This window comes from Diceros bicornis, unplaced genomic scaffold, assembly GCF_020826845.1.
Source record: "Diceros bicornis minor isolate mBicDic1 unplaced genomic scaffold, mDicBic1.mat.cur scaffold_55_ctg1, whole genome shotgun sequence".
NCBI lineage: Eukaryota > Metazoa > Chordata > Mammalia > Perissodactyla > Rhinocerotidae > Diceros > Diceros bicornis.
Genome location: NW_026691429.1, coordinates 5,778,404 through 5,786,239, shown reverse-complemented (window position 1 = coordinate 5,786,239; position 7,836 = coordinate 5,778,404). Strand labels below are relative to the sequence as shown.

The window sequence follows — 7,836 nt, the reverse complement described above, 5'->3', positions numbered from 1 at the left end:
ATATTAGAGATTAATATGTTTGCCTGAATGCCAGGCAGATTAACTTCTCTTTGTTTAGCTTTATAATTTTTGCTTTAAGCACTGGAGAAGTTTGTTATTGACAAAGCTGAACTAATGTCAATGATCTTATTTTTCAGAATTTTTTGTGACATTTAAATTTTGGGAAAACATATATGCATATAAATTAGATGATAAAGGTAGAAACCGAGGCTTTAATTACAAGAGATACTCAGTGTACTTTTTATTCTTAAGCCTACTAGATGAGAAAATTCAAGCCATTATTCAATGTTTTTTTAAATAATTTATTGCTGTTTTTAGAACTCTTTACCGTGTTTATTCTAATTCTTTAATTCCTTCAATAAGAAAAATCAACCTAATTAAATAATTGCAGGTTAAAATTAAATTTCATTTCAATATTCTTGACCAGGGAACCCTAAGAGTTTTTAAGTGTTTAAGTAACTCAGTTGTGTAAGCGTTAACAGTCAGAAATATATCCAGGTCATCTAAGTCATACAATTGTCAGATGGTTGCTAGGCAACAGATATCAGGTTTGGCTGATGCTTGTTTCTAGGCAAAGCTTACCATGTGAAAAGAAGAACAAATTACATGACACCTGCATTTTGTTGTTATGCTTTTTGAAAATAAAGTTGTATTTGGAGGGGAAAAAAGCCCTGACATTTATTATGCACATCATCTTTCTTCTAAATGTCAGAACTATATCATTTGATAGTTAAGTGATAAGGTACAATGAATTGAAATGACGGATGACATTTTATTTCTTTTATGGTTTTAGATAAGGGCCTTTTGCCTAATGCTGTTTTTATATCTTGTCATCAAGTTAATTAACTTTCTGAATTCATTATGATAGAAAAGAAGCTGCAAGTCAAAATTAATTGAAATATAATTAATTTAAAATATACATATTTCAATGCTACTGAGAACAAGAAGTGAAAATGACTTATGTTACATGATTCTAGTACAACGTCAAAATATTTCACTGGTGATGGAAGTGATGTTGAGAGAGAGATCACGTTTTAGAAATCTAAGGTGAAACTCTAATTCTTTGCAAATGACTTAAAACTACTATTATTACATATTACTTGATTAATTTTTATTTTCTGTAATATATAATAAATATAATAAGAAATATAAAATGTTCAGCATAATGACAACTTCCTAGTTATAAACTTCAATGATGTTAGTTTTTCTCTCCCCCTTTTTACTTTCCATATTAATAATTGATGTATAAGGAGTAGGTGAGAATTTTGATAGTGGTTAAAGATGGTTCAGTTCAGACCCAAGAGAAAATAACCAAAATTATCTGTTAGCCATCTGGGAAACAAAAACATTGTTTGATCATTAATTTTCAAACATTATATATATATATTTTTGTGTGTGTGTGTGTGTGTGAGGCAGATCAGCCCTATGCTAACATCTGCCAATCCTCCCCTTTTTTTTCCTGCTGAGGAAGACTGACCCTGGGCTAACATCTATGCCCATCTTCCTCCACTTTATATGGGACGCCACCACAGCATGGCCTGCCAAGCTGTGCGTTGGTGAGCGCCCATGATCCAAACCAGCGAACCCCGGGTTGCCACAGTGGAGTGCATGCACTTAACTGCTTGCGCCACCGGGCTGGCCCCAGACATATTATAGTTTTTAAAGTATAAATTTCAGAGACCTGATTTTTATTCCCCAAATGAGGAATTGTGGCAAAAATCATTTAAAAAATTCACTCTTGATTTGTTTAGTTTTTCACTGGGAAAATTTAATTCAAAACTTAGCAAAACCGATGTTTTCGTTTTGTGTAACTGGATGCAGTCTTTCACAAATTAAGAGATTTTCCAGTTCCTGGGATTAGATAAAAGACATAGAATATATATATATATTCAAATTCAATATTTTTACAAAAGAGAATTTTGTCAAATTTCTATCTAGAATTATGATTCTGGTGCCTCTTTCTGATTTCTGGAGTTAGATAACAGAACCTAGGAGAAAACTGAAATAAAGTACGTAAGATAGATGAGTCAGATGGAGGTGTATAATGACAACGATTTAGCAAGTCAACTTAGAAATAATACCATAATTTTTTTTTCTAATTCTAACAGAACTTTTTGTTTATAGAAACCTGAATTCTGTATTCAGTTCACAGAGCAGACACCTACTTAGTTACTACAGACTTAAAAAATTGAGACCAGGATTTGTTTTCTCTCTTAGGAAAATCACTCAAGGAATATCTCTTTATATTTTTCTTATAAAAAGTGAGGATTCCGGACCCCACATGAATTTGTTGCTGATAACATATAACAAATAATAATAATAAAATGGAGATACTTTAAATTATGAAGCATTATTTTATTTATGAATATGTCTAACATAAAGAGAAATTGTGGTTATGCTTATTACCTATTCTCTATACAGCAGCTTTTAAAATGCATGACCTTGTTCAAGAGCAAACTGCCTAACACTTTCTAAAATAAAGACTATGTAGACTTGAATAAATATTGTTACCAGGCTTTAGAAATGTTTCAACATCTTATGAAATAAGCACATTTAGAAAATCCGAGTTGTTACAAATTGAGGAGTAGATTGCTCAAAAGATGATGCTGCTTTCAAAGTTATGTCTCTTAAAACTATTATGTTCAATTTTCTTTTTCTTTTTGACATCCAGACACAGAGGCATGTCTGGATGAAAAGAGTTTTATTTAAAAGGCAAGAAACAAACTTTAAAGAATTAGTATTGATGCTTGAGGCTTTAATATGAATTTCTGGGGATATTTTGGGAATTCGTTGTGGTTAATTCACTTTTGTTCATTTCTTCTGTATGTCTTCCACGTTGAGGGACATGTGAAATCAATGCAACCAGGTGTACAGAAGAGAATCAAGCTTTTTCAATCCCACTTTCCTTAAATTACTAACTACAGTTATCGTTATTTTAATGAGACTTTTATTAGTATTTGAAATGCTTCTTGTCTTACAACTTCCATTGAGTTGTTAAATATCTATCTTTTTTTCCTCATCTTATTTCTTTAATAGGTTATCTGTATAGAATTTCATGGACACTCTAAGAAATGATGATAGATTCTTTAGTCCTGAACTGAGGATGAGTAAAATAGTAACTTTTGTTAGGTCAATCAAATCATGATGTCCATTTCAGTTATTTCATACAGCACATTTTGGTGGAGCCATAATAAGATCTTCCTTTTGAGACACACTTTATTTTCCCTCAACCCATGGGCATAATCTGCTAGAAAGTGACAGCACACCTACATTGTATAGCAAACAGTCCGATTTATACAGAAGAGATTCCACATTTCCACACCTGACTTGGAATATTTGAATGTGAATCGTAGAATCACTGAGCGAGATTGTCCAAACAGGTGGCCTGCTCAGCTATAAATAGGAGAATAGAAGAGAATATGAATAAGACGAAAAAAATTAAAAACTTCATGATGTCATTAGTTTGGCTTATATTGTAATTGAAATTAATTTGATTACATTACAATTACATTAGCAAATAAGTGTGAAATAGGATCACATATTATATGTTAGAAAAGCCATTGTCAGGAGACCAAGCCAGTCGTCTCAGGATGCTGACTGTACTTAGAAAAGGAACAACATCTAGGGATTGGAGAAGGAAAAGAAATAGAGAAGAGGAATGGAACCAACATTTATTAAAGGCCTGACACTTGAAAGACACTATTCTAAGCGCATGTTGTCCCATTTAACATTTATAACTCAATAAGGCAGAGTGTCATCTCCAAAAAATAGATGAGGAAACAAAAAACTTCAAAGAGTTATGTAACTTGCAAAAAGTTTTAAACTGGCAGCCAACAGAGAAGGCATTGGAACTCTGGCATGTCTGCCTGCCGGCCCGGGTTTATGTGGTTGCTGAACCTGAAATTAGCAGGGGTAGCAGCACCTGTAGCAAAAGATCCATCCTTATGTTCCTCATTTTATGGCTTTATGATAGGTGCTGAAAAAAGAAACCCTCAGTGATGAGGGCCCAACTTTAGAAAATAATCTATTATTTAATGGAGGTTATGTTTTGACACATTATTTAATGGAGGTTAAGTCTTAGCATACTTTACTTCCTAAATTTTATGTAAGACAAACACTTCTGCTGCAGATATGTACAGATAACAGCCTGAGTGTGTTCATTTTACTAAAAGGCAAACGCTGGTGTTATAAAAAGAAATAAATGATGAACATCACTTAGAAGAGTGGTTTTCAAACTTGTGCTTTTAAACTTATTTTTGAATGTGAATCAGTGAGAAAAATATACTCTCTTTCATCACCAACACACACACACAAATTTCTAAAATAGTACTTTACCTTAACTGCATGTAATGCGTTATGTATCCATCCTATCCATCCCACCCCTCCCAATTCACACCATAGCGTAACACTTTTTGAAAAATACTGGTTATAGATACACTGAGTTGATTCCATAACACACTGTGGGCCATGATGTATGGTTTGGAATTTACTAATTGAAAGATATCAGGTAAAGCTTCCTGGAGAATGTAAACTTTAAACTATAAACTTAGACTAAGAAAATAAGTAGAACGTAGTTAGGCAAAAAGTAGGGGATGGGTGGCAGTGTATGGTTGTATTCTAGGCAGAGAAAACAGAGGTGCAGAAGCCCAGAATTGGAAAGGAATTTGGTGAGATCAGGAAACCGAGAGAAGGGACGGTATAGCTGGAATATATTGGCAGAGTGGGAGAGTGATGAGTGAATCGATATGCATATAAACCAAAGCTATATAGACCATATTAATAATGAATTTTTTGAAAGATGCTAATGGAGGAGGGAGAGGTGTGGACTGGATCACATTGGTTTCACGAACAGGTCAACCTGGAGGCCGGATGGGGAAGAATCTGAGGAGGGGCAAGAGTGGTCATCAGAAGAGCAGTTAGGGGGCTGTTATAGTGGGCTGGGTGAGAGACATAGCAGTTTAGAGTAGGCCAGTGCAGAAGGCTTGGAGGAAAGTAGATGAGATAAAGGTATGTTTATGAAATAAAACAAGAAGATTTGGTGATGCATTGGCTGTGAAGAGACAGTGAAGAAGAATGAGGGGTTAATGACAATAGTTAAAATAATTACTAACATTTGACAATAGTTACTGTGTGTCAGACACTTTCCTAAGCACTTTATATGTTAAATTTGGCCTTCAAACATTTTTCTGAATGCAACTCAAGTTAAGAAATCTATTTTATGTTCTCAGATACACACATGTATTCATAAAACAGTACCTCAGATTTCTGGCTTAACAGTTAGGTAAAGGCTAGTGCTATAACTGAAATAAAGAATAATGGAGAAGTCTGTTTTTGGAGGGGGAAGGGGGGAATGATGAGTTTGATTTTGCATATCGTGAATTTTAGATGTCTGTGTGTGGATCTGAGCTCAGAAAAATAATTTGGGCTATAGATAAAACATTTGGGAATAATCAATGCATAGATAAAAATTAAAGCCTGTGGACGGAGTGAGACAATCTGGGCACAGAACACAGAGTGAGAAGAAAACGAGGTTTACTTTAGAGCCGTGTACAAATCAAATATTAATAGTCAAATTGAGGAGGAAGAGCTGAGAAAGGAGCCTGAAAAGAGTGGCTTAGGACAGAGGAGAATGTCAGGGGAGGGTGTGGTCACATGGTCACAGAATTGAGGTGTTTTGTTTGCTTGTAAAATGACGAGTATATAAGAACGCGTAATGAACTGTGTCAAATACCTCTGTAAAGTCAAGTCAAGTAATAATAATAAAAGTTCCTTCTGGATTTAGAACACGCTTGTTGGTGGTGACCCTAGTGAGAGGTGATCTCTGTGGTGCAATGTGTAAGCGTTGTAAACGTGTGACTTAAACGAATTGTATTTAATCTATGACTAGGTAAAATTCACAAGTTAACATGTTTTTCAGGTAATATTCCCATTTTTGGATAGTTAAAGACCTAGTCAAAATTATAGCTTGGCCCACAAAGTCTGATGTTGGAACTCTGCCAAGTGTGAAGACGTATTCTTCCATCACGGTAAGGATATGTGGATGAGAAGAACCACAACACAATGAAGACAACAGTCAAGTAAGAAAGTTCTTGTATCAGCACAAAGGAAATTTTGCAGGAGTTGGGGAATGAGGAGAAGTTGGAGGCATGGAGAGGGGAGGTGTGGGGAGAGAAGCAGCTGTCATTGTACAAGATGTGTGTACACTCGGCATTCTTGCTGTGCTCTTCAACTTGTAAGGTTTCCCGTGGATGGTTATGGCAGCTGTATGAGAACAAAACGGAAGTTGATACTTTTCTCAGTTGCCTTATACCTGGTCCCTGAAGTTCTAGAGCACAGGGAGGTTGTCAACTGTGTGATGGGACAGATTTTCAGATTAGAGAAGATAGGAGAGAAAGGAAAGGAGAGCACTGAAGACTATTAAGAATAAAAAACTCCTTAAAGAGGATTGCCTACGAAGAGAAGGAGAAGCTAGGTTAGTATTCGGGAGTTTTCTTTGAAATCGAAATATTTCTTTTCTTGGAGAATGGAGATACCTGTTGGTTCACAACCTCAGGAGATCCCCAGATGAAACTCAAAACTGGCCGCCATATGCAGAGGGCAGGGAGAGCCTGAAGAAAGAGGCAGACTACTCCAGATTGGTAGGTGGCAGTTTTAATAAGCAAGGAATCTTACATATGAGGCTTGTCTTGGGAGGCCCCAAGACAAGTAGATACCTGCAACTGCCCACCAGAATCTTAAAAGTTTATATAGAAGCCTTAACAGGGTTCAGTCGTGTATACTGTCCAGATGGTCTCAGCAACATATTACTCTCTCAAGGCTGTGTCCTTGAAATGACTCCTAGTGTGGGAACGGTGGGCAGAACACACATCCCAAGGGCAGAGGAGGGGGTAAGGAGCCTCCGATTGCTGGTCCAGCTGATGGGTCAACCAGTTGTTCACATCCGCTTGATGACCTCCTCCCACGATACCTCATCTATTGTAATGGGAGAGAAAGTGGAAAAGAAGAGAGCAATTTCAGGTAGGCTTATGGGTATGGTGGTGCAAAGTTGGGTTATCTTCTGAAGGCTTCTATAGTCTCTGTGAAATATATAGATAAATGTAGGCAGTGAGATAACCTCTTGGGAGAGAGAGAAATGACAGGAGGTGAGAGAGCGTCGACAAGAGAAGCCTAGCAGGATTCCTGGGCAGGACTGAAGTCCCAATCAGTTTGCAATGGTTTTAATCTCAGATGTGTGAACTTTCCCATCAGCCCCCACAGCTTGCACGGGAGAGACAGATGGTTGGCTGCGTCCTGGATTCGGGTGTTGGGAGAGGTGTAACTAAAGGACAACAGGGAAATTGTGTTCAGAGTATTAGTAAAAGAATGACTAAACTAATGACAACAGACTGTAATTGGTAGGCTGGAATTACACACAATGACTTCAAAGTGAAAAAGTGTATCTGAATTTTTCAGTCCTGAACTCATCTTGAGCTGGACCTCCCATTTCCACTAAGGATAGTAAAATAAATTTGCTGATTAAAGATAACTGAATCTTGTACTTTAAAATAGTCTCTTTGGGAACACATATCCCATGAATTCAAAGTTCAGAATTCTTTTTGTGAATGTTTCTCTTCATCTCAAGGAGTCTTGCCTTCATCTTTCTCAGATGGCTTGTTGATAGAGGAGTTCAATACCAATTGGTTGGGGGAAAAGGACAGTTAAATCCACCTTTTGTCTTTATTCTTCTCATTCTCTCTCTCTCCTTGGTTACTTCTCTCAACAGCTGGAGATGCTTACCTCAGTGTCTTGTCTGAATAGGAACTATTGCCATATCACATTACCTTCTTTATTCAGGAA

The 7,836-nt window shown here is 36.4% G+C and overlaps 1 long non-coding RNA gene across 2 annotated transcripts in view; it reads left to right on the top strand.

Moving 5' to 3' along the window:
* The first annotated feature begins 970 nt into the window (after nucleotides 1–970).
* LOC131403140 (uncharacterized) overlaps nucleotides 971–7,836 on the top strand; it is a 49,191-nt gene continuing 42,325 nt past the window's right edge. The window contains exons 1-2 of one of the 2 annotated variants that reach the window (XR_009219230.1): nucleotides 971–1,047; nucleotides 5,918–6,077. This is a non-coding gene — a long non-coding RNA (uncharacterized LOC131403140). The remainder of the gene's footprint in view (nucleotides 1,048–5,917; nucleotides 6,078–7,836) is intronic. The other variant, XR_009219231.1, reaches the window with a different exon arrangement.